General features: G+C 44.3%; 1 long non-coding RNA gene across 11 annotated transcripts in view; it reads right to left on the reverse strand.

Annotated features, from left to right (window-relative positions):
• The window catches only part of LOC113601328 (uncharacterized), an 88,999-nt gene extending 67,716 nt beyond the window's left edge, over window positions 1–21,283 (reverse strand). For 4 of the 11 annotated variants that reach the window (XR_008299443.1, XR_008299438.1, XR_008299439.1 and 1 more), the window contains exons 1-2: window positions 4,903–21,283; window positions 4,383–4,597 (exon numbers count right to left, since the gene is read on the reverse strand). This is a non-coding gene — a long non-coding RNA (uncharacterized LOC113601328). Of the gene's footprint in view, window positions 1–2,388; window positions 2,694–4,382; window positions 4,598–4,902 lie in introns of those variants that run through there. The other 7 variants (XR_008299440.1, XR_008299441.1, XR_008299447.1 and 4 more) reach the window with 7 other exon arrangements.
• Window positions 21,284–21,904: the final 621 nt, after the last annotated feature.

Genomic DNA, 21,904 nt, shown 5'->3' on the forward strand with positions numbered 1-21,904 from the left:
AACAAAACTTGATTTTTTAAAAAATGTTGTATTTTATTTTTGATAGAGAGTGCAAGCAGGGGAGGGGCAGAGAAAGAGAGAGGCGGAAACAGAGGATCCGAAGCAGGCTCCATCCGCACTGACAGTGGTGAGCTGCATATGGACTTGAACTAACTGTGAAATCATGACCTGAGCCGGAGTCTGACTGAGCCACCCAGGCGCTCCACAACCTGATTTTTTTCAATGGGCGGAGGATCTGAATACACATTTTTCCAAAGAAAATATACAAAATGGCCAGCAGATCCATAAAGAGGTGCTCAGTATCACAAATTTCAGGGAAGTGCAAATCAAAGCCACAGGAGATCACATCACACCTGCTAGTATGACTATTATCAAAACGACAAGTGGCACCGGCGTGCCTAAGTCAGTTAAGTGTCCCAATTTGGCTCGGGTCGTGATCTCGTGGTTCATGGGTTCGAGCCCTGTGTGAGGCTCTGTACTGACAGCTCAGAGCCTGGAGCCTGTTTTGGATTCTGTGTTTCCCTTTCTCTCTCTCTCAAAAATAAATAAACATTAAAAAAAAAAAAAGACAAGAAACAAGTGTTGGCAAGGATGTAGAGAAAAGGAAACCCTGTGCCCTGTTGGCGAGAATGTGGCTACATCAAGCCACTATGAAAAAAAATATATAGAGGTTCCTCATATTAAAAATAGTACTACCATATGATCCAACAGTTCTACTTTTGGGCATTTTTGTGAAGGAAACAAAGTTACTATTTTGAAGAGATACATACCCCATGTTAATTCACTATGGCATTATTCCCAACAGTCAAGACATGAAACAACCAAAATGTCCATCAACAGGTGGATGGATAAGAGAGGCAAACACACACACAAAATGAGTATCATTCAGCCATAAAAAAGTAGTAAAATCTTGCCATTTGCAGCAACATGGATGTACCTTAGGGTATTAAGTGGAAGAAGGCAGAAAGAGAAAGACACTGCATGATCTCACTTATACGTGGAATCTAAAACAACAACAAAAGCCAAACTCAAAGATACAGAGAGCAGGTTAGTGGTTGCCAGAGGCAGGCAGTATGGTGAAATGGGTGAAACTTCCAGTGATCAGATAAACAGGTCCTGGGGATGTAATGTACAGCATGTGACTATAGTTAACCATTCTGTATTGTACATTTGAAAGTTGCCAAGAGCATAAATCTTACAATTTCTTATCACAGGAAAAAAACAAAATTGAGGCTATGTGATGGATATTAACTAATTGTGCTAATCATCTCACAACATACACTACACCAAATGATTTTGTGTACCTGAAACCAATAGAGGTCATGTCAAGCATACCTCAAAAAAATAGTAAAATTATTAATAGACAATAACATTTTGAATTAACACTCCTCAAAAAGAAACATTCCTTAGGGGAAATAAAAAGCTTTTGCAACTTATACAGATACACAGAGAACATAGGACATGCTTCCCTGTTTGTTGTGCTCTTCCTGAGCTACTGCACTGGCATGAGCCCTGTAAGAACCACTAAGATTCTGGTCAGGAATTTGGATGAGGGGGGTAATTCCCAGCAAGTCCAGCTGAGGGTCTTACAAAGCAAGTCAATTATGCCACTATCTATGTGGAGGTCAAGTCAGCTCCCACAGGTTAAGGCCAAGACTGCCCCACCCATGCCACTTGCAAGTCCAGATTATCACCTGTGCTTCTGACCAATAAGCTATAGGGTGGAAGTCCCCACTACCTGCTCCTTGGTTTTAATTAATTTGCTAAAACAGCTCACACAACTCAGAGAAGCTTTTACTTACTAGATTATTGGTTTATTATAAAGGGATATGTGGTGCTTGGGTGGCTCAGTTGGTTAAGCATTGGGCTCTTGATTTTAGCTTGGGTCGTGACCTCATGATCATGGGATAGAGCCCCATGCTGGCTCCCCACTGAGTGAGGGGACAGATTTTCTGTCTCTCCTTCTGCTCCTCCCCTTCCCATGCATGCATGCATGCATGCTCTCTCTCAAAAAATAAAAAATAAAAAGATCTAATTCAAGAACAGCCAGATAGAAGAGACATATATGTAAGGCAAGGTGTTGGGAAAGGTATAGAGCTTCCATGTGTCTCAGAGTGCATTACTTTCACCAGATCTCCAAGTATTCACCAACTCAGAAGCTCACTGGGTTTGTAATGGAGGCCTTAGTAAGTAGGCATGATTGATTACATCATTGGTCATTGATGACTGAACTCAATCTCCAGCCCCTCTCCTCTCACTGGAGGGAGGATAGGAGGGATGGGGGAGGAGTGAGACTGGACATTCCAACTCTCTAGTGAGGTAGTTGGTTCCACTGGCAAGCAGTCCTGTCCTTAGAGGTCTTCAAAAAAAAAATTAAAAATCACCCCATTAACATCACAAAAGACACCTTCATTGCTATCACAGGAAATTCCAAGTGTTTTAGGAGCTCTGTGCCAGGAATGGATCACAAACCAAATATATATTGTAAATCACAAGATCACATGTGCCTATTGCAGACCAACACTGCCACAAAGCCACAGGCTCAGCAGACTTCTCCATTTAATCTGTATCTTCTCAAAATGTTAGTGCCTTGAGAAAGCTAATTTGTATACCGGGACCCACAGAACAGATGCTGCCCTAGCGGTCCGGCCCATGTCACAGATGGAAGTCAGCCTGCACTCAACAGGAAACACCTGTCAAAGAAGCCAAACACCAATCACAATCCTCCAACTCTGCTTTAGCTGGCTCACCTTACCCTAGAAAATACGATTTCCCAGCCAATCATGCCATGCTTCTGAAGAATACGGAGTCAGGAGACATGGATGTAAAACTTGACTCTGCATTCACCCTGGGCCAACCCTCCCAAACCTGGCTGTCTTTACTGATTCAACAGCAATAATAATACCTACTTCAGAAGACTGTGACGAGGATAAAAATAGGATACCTTGTAAACTCTTAACTCTCCGTGCAAATTATAGTTATAGTTGCCGTAACTGAGGAATTGGGTTTAAAAGCAGGGGCCTTCAGCTTGGTCAGCATTTCCCAACTAAAGGTTCCATAAGCCATCAGTCAAGGGGGAGGGGGAAGGTGGGGGAGGCCTTATTCCAGTTCATCCTAGAGGAGGCTTGGAGTTCAGTCACTGTTAAGAGCAGGCCCCAGTCCTCAGTTCCATCTGTTTTATTCCCCAGACACATCCACTCTGATTAGCTTTCCATTTACTGGGGAAGGGATAAGGAAAGTAGAACCAAGTAGGTTTATTTTTTCATGTTTCCCACTGCAGTGTGGTCTCAGAGGCAGAACAAGTCCAGAATTTCTCCTCTCCCCTCTCTGTACATCCCAAGTGAAAGCCTCTACACTCAAAAGCAGCAGAGAGACTTGGATTCTCCTTCATGCCTCCTTTATGTGAGAGAGAGAGACAGAGAGAGAGAGACAGACAGAGACAGAGAGAGAGAGCAAGTGCCCGCAGACCAAGGGTCAATCAGGGGCACTCCCAAACCAGTGCCTTATTTCTGACAAAAAGCCAATACTGATTCAGTGTGGGACCAGATAGCTTTCTATTCAGACCAGCTGGAGAGCTGGGCAGGTCAAGAGAAAGGGTCTTTGTGAAATGCAGAACAAAGCAAGCTCAAGGCTCCACTCCTTTCTCAGCTGACAGTCCTATTAGGGGAATCAGGACAGTCCTGCACTTCCCGGATGACTGGGAGCCGTACATAGGCTTCCACATGACTCCAATGTCAGCCAGACAAATGCATGGCCCCACTAGGGAAGTCCAGAGGTCGTGGGGGTTACTGGACCTCAAGTCTCCAGAGGGATATGGAGGCATGTTGGAAACAGTGTGTCTGGAATCTCGTGTGCTTGACTGCTCAGGAATGCATGGTTTGGGTAACTTTCTGGTTTGACTTACAGGAAGGTCTGATGGGTATTGAACAGGAATGTTGTAACAGCTCTGGATCACCTTGGAAAAACACCATTCATTTGCCAGCCCTGCGCTGCAATTCCAGGAAGCAGCTGGTGGTGAATCAGAAAACTCTTTCCCTGTGGCTTTAAGGAAGCACGTCCAAGGCATCACCCGCCTCCTCTCCAGTGGGGAGAAACACCCCCTAGCCACACACAGGCTTTTCTGAAGGGACTAAGCAGGGGGGGGGGGGGGGGGTTGCTGCATGGTAGCTCCCCACCCCTGGGGCTGGAGAAACAGGCAGAGGAGAGACCTCAGAGCCCCAGGTCTTTTGGAAATATTTTCAGTCTTTTGAAACAGAAGATCTGTTCACTGTTTCGATTTTTTTTTTTTTCTGGAGTTCATAGCAACAATGAAAGTAGGCAGAAGTCTCTACGTTCTGAGTGGCAAGGCTTGTATTTTCCTCAACATGAGAACAGCCTCTTACCTGCAGAGCCAGCCTGGGGCAGAGAAGCTCACAGCAGCTGCTTGTCAGTTGGTGCTCTGTGGGTCACTAGGCAGCCGGAGGGGGGCCTCCAGCTGGCCTCACCCCGTCCAGGGTCCCCCAGTGCCTCTTCTCTGGGCGGAGGGTTCCTGCTCTCTGCCCTTGCGTCGACTACTCTCTAGCCCTCCTCCTGCTGTCACTGGAACAGCTTTAGGCCCCTGGACATAACATTTGTGCCTTGGTTTTCCCACAGCCAACGGGAGCTAATCAAACAGCTAACAGATTTGGAGAGGTGGGTCGTTTTTTTCACACCCACTTGAAAGTTTTGGTTTTTTTCTCCTGTGTATCTGGCTCACTCTATCCTGTTACATTCAAACACATTTATGACCCACATTCAGACCTGAAGTCGGTGTTCACTGATGATTCAGGAGAACTTGAAACGTGAGCTGAGTCAACGTGAGCTGTGGTTTTTAATTCCTCCACCCATCCTATCGTAATGTGCGCCCCCCCCTCCCCGCTTTACCTTTCTCTAGGCTTTCTAGGGCTCCTGTGAGTGCACAGGGGCAGCCAGAGAAAGATGGGGAAGTTAGCTACAACCACCCTCCAGGACTCTATCCTCAGGAACTGAGGCTCATGGGTAGCTGGCAGTTGAGCAGCCTGCAGCATCGCAACAAGGAAGCGAGGATGAACGGTGTTGGAAGAGAAGCCACCTCAGGGCTTTTTAAGCGCAGGCTCTAAGGCTTCTCATTTAAGTGGGGCTTTTGCCCTCACCTGTGGGCCAGAGCGCAGAGGGTGGGGGAGGGGTTTAAAGGAAACTGTGAAAACTTCTGGGTAAGCCTGAGATCAGGGTGGTTGAGGAAGAGGAAAACCTCCCAGGGCCCAGCCCTTCTGGTTGATTTCTTGCCCTGATACGATGTCACCCCTACCCCTTCCCTTCTTCCTTCCTTTGCTTAGTTTCCATTCTTTCTTTCTCTGTTGCTTTTTGGCTGTTCGTAGTCTAGCTCAGCGGTTCTCATCAGCCACACCTGGACACTTGTTAGAAACGCAAATTCTCAGACCCTACCCCACACCTACTGAATCAGACGCTCGGGGAGTGGGGCTGGCGGTCTGTGTTTTACCCAGCCCTCCAGGTGACTGATGGTGAGTTTGCTCAAAGTTTAGAGCCCTGCTCTAGTCTCCCTTTCCCCATTGAGGCTGAGGCTCCTCAGAGGACAGACTACAGAGGGCAGGGCACAGTCCTGGGCACCCAGAGACGCAGCCCTGCCCGGAACCTGTAGCAGGAGGTTGCAAGAGCAAGGAGGCAGCCTGGAAATCATCAGGACCTGGGCTTTAGTTGGGTGGCCAGAGCGAAGTCACTCACCTTGCCAACTCTGATTCCTCCTCTGCAGCATAGATGGAAAGAAATTGGTCTCTGAGTCTGGATCTGGCCAGGGCCTGCTTCATTATTCCTGTCTTTCCTACTGATTCCCTTCCAGCCCCCCGTGGCAACTCTGGGTTCCTTTTTGTCCTCAGGTACTGTTGTGTATGAGTGAGAGAGACAGAGAAACGGAGTGCAGAACTGAAATAGGAACATGGCCTCCACCAGAAATGGGGCCATGCTTGAAGCGTGTGCTCCCCACTGGGTAGGGGGCTTGAGGAGTCCCTCCTGTCAGGAGCTCAGCTCAGAGAGAGGGAGAGAGGGCTTCGCTGTCAGGAGTCAGAGTAGCCAATTAAAGCAACAAGCCTTTAATCACTCACTGTGACAGTACAAGCAAGAGTCTAAAAGCAGAGAAGGTGCCCGTCCCCTTTTTCTGCCATGGAACTGCATACCAGTCAGGGGCAGCTGCATCAGTGTAGATGTGAGGCTTGTCTCGCTCATGAGGAAGGCCCTGAGGAAAAGGCAGCTTTATGGACCCTGAGGTTGGAGGAGAAGGCTGGGGGAAGGGCTCCGAGTGGAAAAGTACTGGGTACTGAGGCAGTGAAGAGAGTGTCTTCAGGGTTTCCTCCCCCACGTCCATCCCTCCCTCCACTAAGGAGGATTCAGCAGAGATGGGCACCTGAAGAGGACCACTGCTCAAGCCTCAGACAGGGAGACGGGAACAAAGGTGTCTCCCAGCTAGGAATGCAAAGAAGCCAAGAGCGTGACCAGCGAGGGGGGCCTGAGTGCTTGACTGCACCTCCCTCCAGATGCGATAGAGGCCGTGCACCAAGGTTGCTGTGGCGAGGGCAGCTTCTCCGCACCCCCCCCCCCCCCCCCAGGCAAAGCCTCTGTAATTACCTGTGGTCGGGACTAAAAAATCACAAAATCGCACATAGGTTTTTAAGCAGGAGCCAGACAGCTTGCCTCCTCTCAGTGAGACACGAAGTGGCCTCCTCCTACCTGCCTCCTTTGAGCCAACTTCAGCTTTCAGGCTGGGGTCAGGGCGCCTGCCTCTGCACAGGGACGCAGTGACTTTGTCCAGGTGGAAATCACTTTTCACCCACTTCTCTAGGCTTGATGGTCCTGATTTCTGTCATTTTAAAACACCAGTATTTCCGGGAAGTGATTAAAAGAAGAGCAAACAAACGCCCATGAACAGTTTGCACAATTGGCATATAGGAGACTCTACTGTTAAGTGGCACTCACCTTACCCCTTTTCTGGAGATGATCAGGTATTCATTCATTTTTCTTCTCTCTCTTTGTATCACCTTCCCACCCAAAGTGACTCAGTTCCTGGTAGAAGAGATGGGTGTATACCTGAAATGGAGGTGATGTACAGGAATGAAGAGAGAAGTGAAATCCAGCAAGGGGGCTAGACCACAAAGTTTGATAATGGTGATAGAAGAGGCTGTAATGCCCTGACCACTAATTCCAATAAGGTGAATCCCAAAATGATCAGAGCTCTCTTCCCAAAAGACGTCTAGGGTATGGAAAAAAAAAGTTGGATATTTCAGGACAAGCCCTATTGATGCTAAAGCAGATACTGAATCACTCTCTCGTCCCAGCCTACACTATTTGCTACATATCCATACTGATACATTCTGGGTTCCCTATTGGAATTCGAGCTTCTTGAGGGCAAAGACTATGCCTTACATGTCTGCAAATGACCCGGAATATAGTGCACTCAAATACATACTGGGCAAGTAAGTGGTCAGAATACAGAACCCCAGTCAACCACAAGCCAGTTCTTCTAGGTTGGTCTGGAAATATCTAAGTCCTGTATTTATTTACTTTTACACAAAATTGTGTCTTATCTTCCCAGTGGCTTGTACGTATATTCACTGAGGCTTCACAGTACCTGGCCAACAGTAAGCTTTCAACAGATAAATACTTAACAGATAGATTTCTCAGAACAGTCTTTGCCAAGAGACAGAAAGTGGAACTGGAAATCCAATCCTTCAAACCCCTTGAAGACCCATCCTTGGGGATGTGAGATTCCAGACATGATTGGACAGGATAGCACCTTCCTGGAATCCCCCGGAGGATGGTTATACTTATGGGGTCTACTTCTGGGAACAGTGAGCTAACAGACTCCCTTTGCTTTAGTTTGCCCCAGTACTCAGACATAACTGGTAGAGATTTGTGGGTCGTGTATAACATGCTTGCTGATTTGCTAGTTACTCATCACAGTCACCATTTGAAACTGGCCAGTGTGAACATCCCTAGGTCTTCACCATGACAATCAAGGTGGTGCTGAAAAGGAGTCTTTGTGTCAACAAGCCAGAAAGCTGGTCTCCTGCTTTCTAACTGGACAATTTATACAATTTAGGTTGAGGAAGAGGCGCTGTCCACTCTAGGCAGGCACAGCCACCCTACCATCCAAATACATTCTACCCCGCCCTTCCATTTACCCACCACTGCTACCCCTCCTGCTTCTCTGCAGGCATGTCAGCAGGTCCCAGGCTTACAGGTCAGTGGACTGAGCTTGCCCCTGTCTTCCTTTCTAGTGATTTCTGACTGTCTTATGACTAGGAGCCAGACTCTGGGTTTGTTCTCCCCATCGACCATGTAGACAAACAGCCATCAGAGAAATCCCTCCCAAGATCGGTAGTTCTAACTGCTCAGCAGAATTACCTGGAGGGGAGTTTTAATAATATGACTCCATGGAACCTACCTCCAAAGATTCCAATTTAGTCAGTCCAGTGATATTCAATCAGCTGTATTTTTCAGAACTTTACAGAGGATTCTGGTGCATGGGCAAGTGGAGGAACTACTGGACAAATTCTGAGCTCTTTGAGATCAGGAAACATGTGAGTCTTCCCTTCCGCACCCCCCAGTGATTGGCAAAACACCTGGCGTATAGCAACTTCTTATAAGTGAGATGAGTAAATAAATGATTGAAAACAGGGTGGTAGATTGGGAATACTGTCAACCTAGTATCTTGACTAAAGTTTAGGAAGGGCCAGTAAGACGCCAAAGAACAAACCAGTCACAGTGGGGGTGGGTGTAGGAAAAAAGCATCAGGGAAGGGGTGAAGAAATCACCCCAAGTAGGAGCCCCAATTTGAGCCCCAAGTGGGAGAACATAGCCCCTACCCTTGAAAATGCTGCTACTGACCCTGTATTGGGACTTACAGGGCCTCCAGGCCCACCTATAAATCAAATCTGATTGGTCACTTCTTTGTTAAAAACCCTCCAAGGCAAACCATACAAACAAAAAACCAAAACCAAACCAAATGGTAAACCCCCCTCCAAAGCCCTGAATTGTCAGGATAAAGTCTACATTCCTTTCTCTGGCTCACAAGTCCCTTTCTGGCTTTTTCCCAACTCATCACATGCTAATTGCTCCCGTCTCTTTACCTGGGTGGCCCCTCTGCCTTCTTTCAGGCCTTACACCTTGCCGTGTTCTCTCTGCCTGCAATGATCCTTGCCCCCAACCCCCATTTCCTCTAGCAAACTCCATAGCAACCATCAAATCACAGCTTAAAACATCACCTTCTCTTCCCCCAGAAGATTGTGGGCTCCCTGAGGGTCAAGGTCAGTCTGCTGTATCCAAAGCCTAGCCAGCAGTTGCTCCAATATTCAATGAAGAGAAGTTGGGACAAGAAACTAACAGCAGACACTCAGGACTAGTGTTGCCTTGCAATTGCTGTGAAACAGGATTCTGCAGACACAAACAAGCTTGCTGATTTGGACCTAAAAAGGAACTGGGCTGCAGGGTGAGAAGTGTGTTGAGAAGAAAAGCAAGTGAAGGTGGGAAATTCCAAACCGGAACAGAGAGCAGGCAGAGGGTTCTACCCAATCCCTCTCTAGGGTCAAAGGCCGTGGGAGGCTGTCTGTTGTGGTCACAGTCGGCCAAGGCAGGCTGCCAAGCGGGCTCCACACGGAGAAACCGCGGGGGCTGCAGGTGGGAGCAGTGGCCCTGGGCGCGGGGGCGGGGCTCGCTGGCCGGCTGCATCCGGACAAGGTCAGGTGCACCGCGCTGGGCGGGCGCAGCGAGGCCAGTGCTGGAGGCAGCTGATTCGCCTGCTTGACGCGTGGATGCCTTGATTTGGTCTGACAAGTGGAGGCTGCTGTGAGAAGCGGCCTGGATTTTTGACATTCAGCAAGCTAGAAATAACCAGCGGGGCTCCTGGTGCTGTGGCCACAAATGTCTTGCCCTTCCCAGGCGACAGCCTGATTGAAGGGGCTTTTCGGCCAGTGCAGACCAGTGTTCCCTGTGCCAGGCCTGGATTCTAAGCCAGACTTATCTTCTGACCCCGTGGTTTAGGAGAGTCACTTGAGTTGACTATACCTCAGCTTTCCCTCTGTAAAATGGGGTTGCCGACAGCTGAGCCCCTTTCGCCTCTGCTAGAAAATGATTCTAAGTGGCTGTCTTGGCCCTCCGAATCCCACGACCTAAGCTTGAGGTCTGCCATTTCTTGAAGCCTAGCACTCTAAATATCCACTCTGGGAGGGGCTAGGAAATGATCCTGGTTGGTGCTGATTAACCTTTTGTGAATCAGGGACCTTCTGAGAATCAGTTGAAATCTAAGGACTGGAGTTGCTAATTTAAACCCCTGCCCCCAGACTTAATATCTCTAGTCTAGTCCAACTCCTCTTCCTGCAAGTGATGGGACTGGCCTGGAATGAGCCCTCTGGAGCTTTCTGCCACCTTCTAATCTTCATACATGTGAGCACCACCTTTTCCCTACTTTCCCAGTTCAACCATCCTCCTCACCATCCCCCACTCTTGGGCACTCTCAAGAAGGAAATTGTCCTATAAATATTTATAAAAGGCGTGGGAAGCCCTGCAGCAGAGAAAGTGAAAAATAATATCCCCCAGTCTGCAGAGCATGGCCCGATGCTTCTCTCCCAGCTTCCACCTCATCTTTCCCATAAGCCTGGGGGGGTGGGAGCGGGCATTGAGTGGGAGCTAAAGCTGCCACAGCAAAGTACTCCTCACCCCCTTCAGAATCAGCACCGTCAACGCTATCATATAAAACTTCCTATTCCAACATCAACCAGCAGCCACCTGTCAGGCAGCAGAAAGAGCCAAAAATGTTTTGCATAGTGTCTTGCTTGCCTAAAGTGTCTCGTTACAAATGGGCTTCTTGTGCAATGGGGAACTACCGGGAGGGGCTTTTTTAATGTAGCTGCAAGAAATAGCTCTAACAATGGATGATTCAGGAGGCTAATAATTGGGTATCACTCCTACTATATTGTTTTGATAAAATGACATAGTCCAGCTGAGGGTAGGAAGGCAGTAAACAAAAACCCAACCCCTCGCTACTCAAAATGTGCATGGGATCAGTGGCCTCAACATCACCAAGGTGCCTGGTAGAAATGCAGGCTCTGTCTGAGACCAGACTGAAAGGAGATCTCCATTTTAAAGTCAGGAGGATCTGTATGCCTGTTAAAGTTTGAGAGACCCAACCCAAAGTGTGCTGCTAATGGTCGTTAGTAGAGTCCCAGTCATTTCTTTCTCCCTCTTGGGAAAACCACAACAGGTGGATGTAACTTCACTAAGCTCTGTTTGCAGGACACGATGACCGTGCTCACAAGGAGGACCCAGCACTCACAGACACCTTCTGCCCTCAACAAGAGACCTCATCCACCTGTGTGCACTCACCTTGGGCTACTTCTTTTTTTATTATTTTACCTCTGGGAAAACAGAGGTTTCCAGAGGTTCTATCTGGAGATGAAAATGACAAAGGACCACCTCCTAAACAAAGTCGAACTGGGATTTAGCTTTAGCAGTAGCTGTGACCTCAGTGCTGCTGGAATCAGTTCCAAGGTCTAACTACCAACTACAGGAGAGACAATGGGAGAAAGATTACCCTGGAGTTGTTCATTTGCACAGCCTAGCACGATTTTCATTAGCATTTGAAAATGAAGGTGCCGAAACCATTAGAGGTAAGAGCAGGGAGAGGGACAGACTTCCAGAGTGGGACAGACAGGGGAAAGACGGAAGTACAGAAAACTACTCTGGGGAAGACAGGCTTGAGTGACACCAGCTGAAACAGGGGCCTGATCTCCCAGGCTGTCCTTCCCTGCCTGTTCTCTACAAACACTCGGAGTTTGTGGTTTAAAATAAAAAAGATGGGTGGCCAGCTTATAACAGATGTGATGTGGGCACTTTGCTGCTGTCCTGGCATTTAAAGAGGTCAAAAGCAGACCAACTTGAATGTGTCAGCTGCTCTGTTTGCAGTCTTAGAAAGACATCCTTGATCTTTTATTGTCCTGCCTTTGCTCCAAGCTGCAAACTCCCTGGGGGAAATGGCTTGCCTTAAAAGAGATGCTTTTAGCTTCACTTCCAATCTCTGACTCCTCGTGGAAAGTAATTGCTGTTGCGGTATGCCTTGTGCCTTTATTCTTGCCCCTTTGCCTAGGTGAACAGAAGCTAAGTGGACACAGCTGATTAAAATTCAGGAGGACTTCAGTGTTTCCTTGGAGAATGATTCAGACAACAGGAAAGATAACAAACAGGAAGCAAAAGTGCTCAGTCCAAGTTATAAGATAGTTTTCAGTTCTTCTGGGAGTGGGGGCCTGATTCAGCTGGTGAAACAAAGTGAGTGTTACCTGGAATCCTGGATTCATGAGAGAATCAGAGAGCCACTGGGACTACATAATATCCTAACTTGAAAAGCAGGACAAATCTTCACCCGCATCGCCTAGATGTTACAAAGGGATTTACTTTTTCTCCAAATGGTTGAGGAGAGGCATCCCATGTGATGACAGCGCTCACACAGACTCTCAGCCCCAGGCAGCATGGTTACTGTAGGTCCAGTTCTGCTCTCTTTGCCAATCCATTTTTTTCCCTTAAAGCTCAAACTGACCTCCTCCAAGAAGACTTCCTGAATGACCTCATTCATAGGAATCTCATCCTTAAAGCAAAGGAAGTTCGCTCAGGAGGAGGGTCTGTACCATCCCATCACACTTTTACTTTTGTGTAACCTTGGAATTATTCTCTAATTGTTCTGTTCTTAGCTGTCTACACAGCTACATCAGCAGCCTTCTATGTTCTTCATCTCCTGTTATCTCCCAGGCTCCTACTATACACAGTCTAGGCTCGACCAATGTCACTTGGGGTTAGCAGACAGTAGTCTCTAAGTGGCAGGTCCTTGGTTCATCCATCTGAGACCCAGGGCCTCATAAGCAGACTGAGAAAGGGTTAGGACTGTTGACTCAGGGACATTCTTGGCTCTGTATGAATGCTTTGTTTTAAAAACAAGGGGTTTTGCCTCCAGTGCTTTGAAGAGCTATAACTCCATGTCAGCATATTTTAAAGTATGTGCTATATTGGATCCCACAGTCAGGCTAGAGTGCCTCCACACAGACTCCCTCACTTTGCCCTGTGTGCTCCCCCAGAGACAGGGCAGGTGGTAGAATGTGTTCCAGCTGGGTTTATGTCTAAAGAAAGTCAACAAGGAAGTTTGGGATTTCAGCTCTTCTCAAATTCCCCCAGTGTTGCCAACAGCCAAAACAACAGAAAAGAATGAATTTGTTTTATTCATAGGTGCTCCATTGCCCAGTAAGGCCTGCAGGTGTGGATCATAGCAGTGTTCTGGATTTCTAGAGTAAGGTTGCCATCTTCCATTCACATCACCTTCATCCTAGTGAGATCATTGGATCTTGTGTCTGCTCTGTGCCAGTTTGGTAGGCATTAGAGATACAATGGCAAGTAGATACTGCTTATCATCTAGTGGGAAAGTCTGGAATTAATCCACTAAGTAAACAAGTAAGTATGTAATTATCAACTGTGATAAAGGTCCTAAAAGAAAGGAATAGGATGTTCTACAAGAGCAGTATGAGAGGTTTTATCTGATCTAATACAGGAAGATTCAAGGAGGGCTTCTCAGAAGAAGTGATATTTGAGCTGCACACTGAAAGAAAAGTAGATATTAAAACGTAAAGAAGGGTAAGTGAGTGCTCTAGATAGAAAGAGCTTGGTTATTGGAGGAAACGAAATCTAGTCCTTGAGGCTGGATTAAAGGGAAGGAGGAAAGCAAGGGTCTGGAGAGGTAGGGAGGGACTGGATCACACGGGGATGTGTAATCAGTACTGAGGAGTTTGGCTTTTATTTTAGAATAATGGAAAGCCATTTTGAATAGGGGATAAGAACATTAAATTTAAGTTTTCCAGAAGATTGCTCTGGTGAGACAACGGTGAGCAAAAATATCGTTTCTCGATGTCTTCCAAGTATCCCTTGTGTGGGCTGATGAACCACCCAAGTCCTGCCTCTATACCTGTGAGCTAACAAGGGTTATGCCTCCCCTCCCCAGACCCACTAGAAAGCCCTCAAGGCTTGTTGAAAGGCGTAGGAGCCCTAATAAAACTCACGGATAAGGCATTCAAATCTGGGCTGCTCTATTTCCATCATCATTTTGCCTCCACTCCCAAAGAATAAATCCTTAAAATTATAACCCTTGGGTCCCCATGCCTGGGCAGGCTTACTTCTGTTAGATCACAGTAATCATGGCTTTGACTATGAATTACCAATCCCAAATTAAATGATTAGCCCAAGGTCAATGTTCCCTGATCCAATGGTTCCCTGTCCCCTGGTCCAATGCTCCAGTTCCCTGAACAAGAGGCACATGTGCTCCCCAGGAATGTTGTCAGGGGCTTTTAACACTGGCCCCTGAGAAAGAAAAAGAAATAACTTGTCTTCCCAAGAATATTTGGATTTGTTCTTTGGTATTCATATTTATTCAAAGGTGCTGAAGTTCCCAAGATCACCTTCTGGGATGATCAGAAACTCTCTTGGAGTGGGAAGCTATTCCTGAGTTGAAAAGCCTTTTTAACCAGGTTTGGTTCTGCCTGAGCCGCGAACATCCTTTGTGGTTGATGCTAGCTTTCTTGTGGGCTGTCCCACCTTGCTATTTCCTGAAGCTACTGGCACAGGTGAAACAGGCAAATGAATAATAATCCCTGGGTTTCCGGAAAGACGTCTTAATTCTCAACAGGTTTTGGTCTGAAAAGTAACAGCTTGTTAACTAGATTTGCTTTACAAATTTTGCACTGTTGGCATTGTGCATCTGGGCCTTTCCCCAGCCCTCTCTGCAGAAATGAGCCCAGAGTTACTCATCCTGCTGCATTTTAAAGGAATTCCAGGAGTGCTCAGACAAGCCGCTGAAAAACCTATGTTATTTCAGGACTTCTGACCATGGATGTTTCAGGCCCCAGTAATGCCATTGAAATTAGAAATGACTCTGTGCCAGAGGTAGCATTCTACTTCTATCAGATGAGGTGGCAAGGCATGTGGGGGTTTATGGGTGGCTCCCTCAGGAAGAGAAGCAGCTTGAAAAATTGGACCTACATGCCCAGCTTTGTCCTTGTAGACAGAGCCTCCTCCCTTCAACCCATTTCTCACTCCATGAACTGATCCGTCCTGACAGCTGCCAAATTAGCCCTCTCACTCCTGGGACTTGCTTTGGCATTACCAGAGATCTTTGCTTTCAAAGTTCACTCTTCATTTAAAAAGTTTTTTCAGCCTTATTTCAGGGGTCAGTTAAACTGATTTAAAACTCTTTGTGGGGAAGGGTAGTTTTGACCAGCAAAGGGTACGCAAGTCTGTGGTGCCACAACTTACTTATTCACCAAAGGTAAGTCTATATTTGGATATAAGTGATCTAAAAAACAATTTTGAAGAACACACAGGTCAGAGGGAATCCTGTGATACATGTCATCTGTCTATGGTTGTTTTTTTTTCCCCCTTCTGATCCATGCGCCATTGAAATTTCTTCTCTGTTCCGTTTCCTCAAATTAGAACGGTCCCTCTGTTTGAGCCTACAACCTGTTCACTGAAGGACAGAGCCCGAATCCAGTCTAGAGTCTGCTGGAAAATAAAATGGAGTGTTCCTCCTTCAGTCACTGACTGATCATCCCATCCCATCTGTCACCAACCGATGGAGTGGCCTTGGGCGAACCATATGACTGCCCTCTCCTTCTTTTCCTTGTTTGTGGAATAAGGAAAATGCAGCTCTTTTGCTCTCATAGAATTACTGTGAAACTTACTTAATTTGCAGTATGTGGGTGAACTGTGCAAAGTTTTAAAATAGTACATAAATATAGCCATGCTATTATGTGAAGTTGTGTTTCCTATCCTTTCTCCCTATTCTCCCTGGGAAAAAAAAAACAGGAACAAAATCCTTGCCAAATGATGTGATGGCACGCCTAATTTAAGTCCTGGGCAGAGTGGAGAAGGCTAGCACTATTGTGGGACGCATCCAAGAGTTCCTAAGAATACACATACCCTGCATCTCTGTTTTGTTTGCTTTCTTACACTGACTCCATAGCCTGGACCTCATGTTGGGGTGGAGGAGATGTCATACAAATTCCTGGAGACATAGTCTGCTGCTTGTTAATAATATAAATGCTGCAAAGAGTTTTAGCCTGGCTGCCCATATTTGGAGGGCTTGAAGACACATTTTTGTGTGTTCTGACTCCGACAGTGTCTTTCTTACACTGGAAATTACTGGAGTTTCTGCCATCTATTTTTTTTTTTTTTTTTTTATGATGCAGTAACTTCCAGACAATGAGTAAATGTTTCTGTGGGCAAAGGGGCTGTGTGCCAATACTGTCACCGCTGGCATGCGTGGAGTATGGCTCTCAATTTCTCTGGGCCTCATTTTCTTAAGTTGGAGGTTTTCAAATAGCATCCATTGAAACCCTTTATGGGCAGGAGGAGTAGAGATGGACTTAATGAAGATGATGATGATGATGATGGTGGTGGTGATGATGTCAGTGATGATTTGGCACTTGAGGCATCTTTATAAAATGTGGGGTAATAGGGAGAGTTTGAACATTGCTGTCTTCCAGCGCTATTTTCTATGGCCCCCAAATTCCACGAGAACCTTCACTGATTGCTCCTATGAAATATTTATTTTCAGATAGTCAGATTTTTTCTTCTCTTTCCCTTCACAGCTAATAGCTGTCAGGAAGGAAAGTTTAGAAAAAAGGTATTCACACTTACCTGGTAGATTAGGAATTCTCCGCTTGACCCATCCAGGCTAGAAAGGTTTTCTGTGGGAAACAGCTGTGACAGGAATTTGGTCAGGTGAAATAGAGACCAGGGCTGGAGCCCTCAGAAGCATAGCCATCTCCCATGAGATGATGATACTTAGGCACAGCTTGCAAACTTCAGGTAGTTCCTGACCCTCTATACTTGCTAGAAGTAAAATGTGCACTGCTAGCGTTGGTTCCACGCTCTATTTTCTGGAGTAATTTTAATTAAAATAGATAGACTTTGACATAAAATAAAGAGGTAAAGAATTCATTGAAAACCTAAACTGCGCTGTCTTGTAGAAGTGGCATAATTTCCTAGTCTCCTCCTGGCTGCCATTATGCTGTGAGCACCATTGACCCAAGAGTTGCTATGACTTTGCGAAATAATGCAGGCCCAAGACTGTGGGTCTGATGGGGCAAGGAGAGAGGTGTCCCAAAGGAGGACTACAAAGTAAGTCTGCTGCAAAAATGCGTAAGGTCCCCAAACAATCCGCATGGCCTGGCCCATCAAGCCCACCGTAATCTACTGACTGAGAAAACAGTGTCATCACACATCTGGCATCTATATTCTTCTCTATCATCTCTAGCAATGATTCTCCACCATGCAACCTTCCCAAAGCCCTCAGTCTAGGACTTTCTCCTTATTCACCGAAAAGGTTTACCTGGCAACTGAGTGACCTTGTGGACGTGTAGGGGCTGGTAGATTTTCCCAAACCTATCCTTAGAGCTCGTCTCAAAACCACATGTTGCTCATCCATCTTTTCTCTGTTCTCACTTCTCTCTCCTCCTTCCTCCACACTCACGTTTACTCCTTGGTGATCGCACAGCATTGTACCATATTCCTGCTTTTATCCTCCACCATTGGATCTTTCTACACAGTGTTGAGCGTCTGGAAGCAATCTCTCAGCCACGTGTTGACACTTTAGCGCTCTTCTGAAGTTAAGAGCCAGATTTCACAGGCAACATTTTAAAGGAGATTGGGTTGCACTGTTTTGAATCATGACCCATGGAGAGAGGAGTCAAAACAAAGTATTGTGAATAGCTTCGAGAAATCCTGGGGTCAAAACTTCTTAAATAAAGTTTTATGACCTAGTTGGAATGTGGCACAAATGGCGTTTTTGGTTCATTTATTTAAAACAATTGTGTGACATCACTGTTCAGTCACTAGTCTGTGTTTATCCCCAAGGCAATTCCTAACAAATGGTGCCAACAACCCTGAGATGCTGTTCCATACACAACAGACATTGTGGGCTACTTTGCTCATTTGCAGAACATGCTGTTTTCTCACATAACAGGTTTTTGTTTTATCCAATCAGTGAAACTGAGAATCTTCAGAAGGGAAATTCATTCTGGCAAATCACTATCCTTCTTAAAAAACAGAACTATTTGGAGTTTTAAGTAGTTTAACTACTAACTATTTAACTTTAACTCTGACTGCATTAGTTTTTTTTTTCTTTTTTAAACTTTTTATTTTGAAGTTCAAGCTTCCAACTTACACAAAAAATTATTAAAAATAGTGTAAAAGAATATTGTTTGCCCTTCACTCCCGTATACCATTTTTGTTATTTCTCTCTAGGTATCACCATCATCATCATCATCTGATCAATTTGAGAATGTTTCATATGCCTTTATCCCTAAATATTTTAATGAATATTTCTTTAAACATTTTTTTTGATGTTTTATTTATTCTTGAGACAGAGAGAGACAGAGTGAGAGCTGGGGAGGGGCAAAGAGAGAGGGAGACACTGAATCCAAAGCAGGTTCCAGGCTCCGAGCTGTCAGCACAGAGCCCGATTCAGGGCTCAAACCCACGAACCATGAGATCATGACCAGAGCTGAAGTCAGACGCTTTACCAACTGAGCCACCCAGGTGCCCCAGTGAATATTTCTTAAGAACAAAGACACTCACACCACAGTATAATTATCAAAATCAGAAAATTTAATATAATGCTATTATCTAATATATAGACCTTATTCAAATTTTGCCAGTTGTCCCCAAAATACCATTAACAGCATTTTTTTTTTTTTTGGACCAGCTTCCACAGGTGAGGTACTTTCATTGTCATTTACTTCTAAATATTTTATCATTTCCATTGTGAATTCCTTTTTAACTCATGAGTTATTTAGTAGGTTGCTTTGCTAGTTTATAGACATGTGTCATTATTGTTTTTATTACTTTTCATTGCTGATTTCAAATTTAATTGCATTATAGTCAGAGAATATGGTCTCTATAATATCCTTGTACATTTGTTGAGCTATCCTTTGTGACTTGAATTGGAGATAAGATTATGTAAATATGTATTTAGGTCTAATGTTGAATATAAGGACTTTTTCCAATATATCTAGTAGATTTGTTGTTCAAACCTCTTAAATTCTTGCTAAGTTTTCATTTTCCTTGATCTCAGTAATCTACACTATGATTATAGATTTGTTGATGCCTCCTTTTATTTCTTTCAGCCTTGGCTTTGTATTTTTCAGAGTTAATGCTGTTAGATGCGGATAGATCATGAATGCTACATCTTGGTGGATTATTTCATCTGATATTATATAGAGCCTTTACCTTAAAGTCTATTTTGTCCAATAAAATATTACTGTACTGGGTTTCTTTTTATTATTATTACATGGTACCTCTTTTTTATTCAAAATTTCTCTTTTGGTTTTGTTTTACTTATGTCTCTTAAAAGAGGAATACAGCTGGATTTTTAAAAAATCCACTCTGATAACCATTTTTACTAGATAAATGTGATCCCTTTATATTTTTTGTGGTATGTTTGAACTGCCTTCTTATTTTGGGTTTTCACCTTGCCATAATTTTTTTTTGTTTTGTAAACTTCTCCTTTTCTGCCTTCTACTGTATTAATAGTTTTCATATACTTAGAATGTTTAGATACAAATTTATTTATTGATTATAGTGGTTCCCTTTAATTTTTAAAAAATACATATTTATAACCATAAACTTATTCTTTTTTATTTTTTGTATTCTTAGAAAGAGAGCACATGCACACAGGGGCGAGGGGCAGAGGGAGAGAGAGAGAGAATCCCAAGCAGGCTCCATGCTCAGCACAGAGCCCAACATAGGGCTCGATCCCACAACCCTGGGATCATGACCTGAGCCAAAATCAAGAGTCAGATGCTCAACCAACTGAACCACACAGGCTACCCTAACCATAAACTTTTTAAACAAAAGCTAAAGTTATTCATTATTTCTATCCTTTTTTTTTCTTTTTACTATGGCATAGGCCTAATAGAGATTAAACATGGTATTCCTTTCCCCCTATCTTACTATTGCTGTATTGAGCTTGAATTATACCCTTTTTAAAATCCAAAAGTATGGTTATGGTTAATATGCATGCCCTCATGGTCAATAATTAATTAAACTCACTGATAAATGTTATCAATTTCTGTCTTATTATTATTTCTTATATTCCATGCCTTGGGTTCACTTTTCTTCTTAGTGAATAACATCCTTTAATATTTCTTTCAGTGGAGTTTTTGTGTTGTTATTGGTAAAAAATCTACTGTTAATGCAGTTGTTACTCCTTTATAGAGAATATATTTCCTCTCCAGAAATTTCTGATTTCTTTTTTTTTTTATTAATGTTTATTTATTTTTGAGAGATAGAGAGAGTGTGAGTAGGGAAGGGGCAGAGAGAGAGAAGAAGACACAGAATCCAAAGCACACTCCAGGTTCTGAGCTGTCAGCACAGAGCCCAATGCAGGGCTCAAACTCATAAACCATGACATCATGACCTGAGCTGAAGTTGGATGCTTAACCAACTGAGCCACCCAGGCTCCCCAAACCTCTTCTCTTTAATGTTAGCACTCTGCATTCTTAATTCAATGTGTCTGGTAAGCATGGTAAGCATGAGTTTTCTTTATTCATCTTAGCACTCAGCTCCTTTCGTGTGAGGACTCTTCTCTTTTTTCAGTCACGGAAAAGCCTCTGCTATTTACATCTCCAAGGATTGCTTTCCTTCTTGAGAACTCCTATTTGCCATGTGTTGTAGCTATTCAAACTATGGTCCTTGTCTTTTTTCATATCTTTTCTATCTTTGGCTGTGTACAGGTAAATCCCTCAGTATGATTTTGCAATTCTTTAATTCTCTATGTATTTGTGTTCAGGCTAGAGCTTATCCTATCAACTGAATTTTTAATTCAAATTACTAACATTTTTAGTTCAAATATTTCAAATAGCCTCTTTTTTCTTTTCTTTTTTTTAATGTTTATTTATTTTGAGGGAGAGTTGGAGAGAGGGGGAGGGGCAGAGAGAAGGAGACAGAAAATCCCAAGCAGGCTCTGCACTGTCAGCTCAGAACCCAATGTGGGGCTCGATGCCATGAACCATGAGATCATGACCTGAGCTGAAATCAAGAGTCAGAAGTCCAACAAGCTGAGGCACCCACGCACCCCTCAAATAGCTTATTTTTCATATTTACATAAGTTATTTTATTTATGCCTATTAGTTTTTCATAACATGCTCTTTTTTAAAAAATGGAAGCTGGTCCTTCATTTTATTTCTTTGGATACTCTAAAACATACTCATTTAAAAAATATTTTCAGGCTATTCTATAAAATAATTTTACTCAGGATAAGTAATTTGTTGACTTCATTAACTTTAGACTTTTTTTTTTTGGTAGAATTTAGAATGTTGGTCTACAGGCTTTCCAAATCTTATTTGGGAAGGTTTTAACTTTTTTATTTTCCCACCTCCCCCAAATAGTTTTGCAGTTGCCTCACCTGAGCTTAGAAACAGGTGAAGCTTCTACCTTTTGGTGAAATTGAAGATACTATACATCTAGGCACTGAGCCAGCATTTACTCATTTTCCATTCATAGATTGTGTCTAGGCCCTCTCACTTTCCCAGGCTCACAGTTTGCCAAAAGCCATGATTCCAAATAAGAAATGGTCAAATTTTAGATAAATAGTGAAGGTAGATTTAACACTATTTCCTGGGATGTTTGTTGAGAGATATGAGAGAATGGTGATACCAAGATTTTGGGCCTCAGGAACGGAAGGACAGAGTTGCTATTACCTGAGATCAGGTAGATTAAGGGTAGAGCAGAGATATTAGGGCAGGGGAAAATCAGGAGTTCATTTGAATTTGAGATTTCTGTTAGACATCCAATGAAGATATTAAGTAGG

The sequence above is a fragment of the Acinonyx jubatus genome, chromosome B3 (genome assembly GCF_027475565.1).
Source record: "Acinonyx jubatus isolate Ajub_Pintada_27869175 chromosome B3, VMU_Ajub_asm_v1.0, whole genome shotgun sequence".
Classification (NCBI taxonomy): domain Eukaryota; kingdom Metazoa; phylum Chordata; class Mammalia; order Carnivora; family Felidae; genus Acinonyx; species Acinonyx jubatus.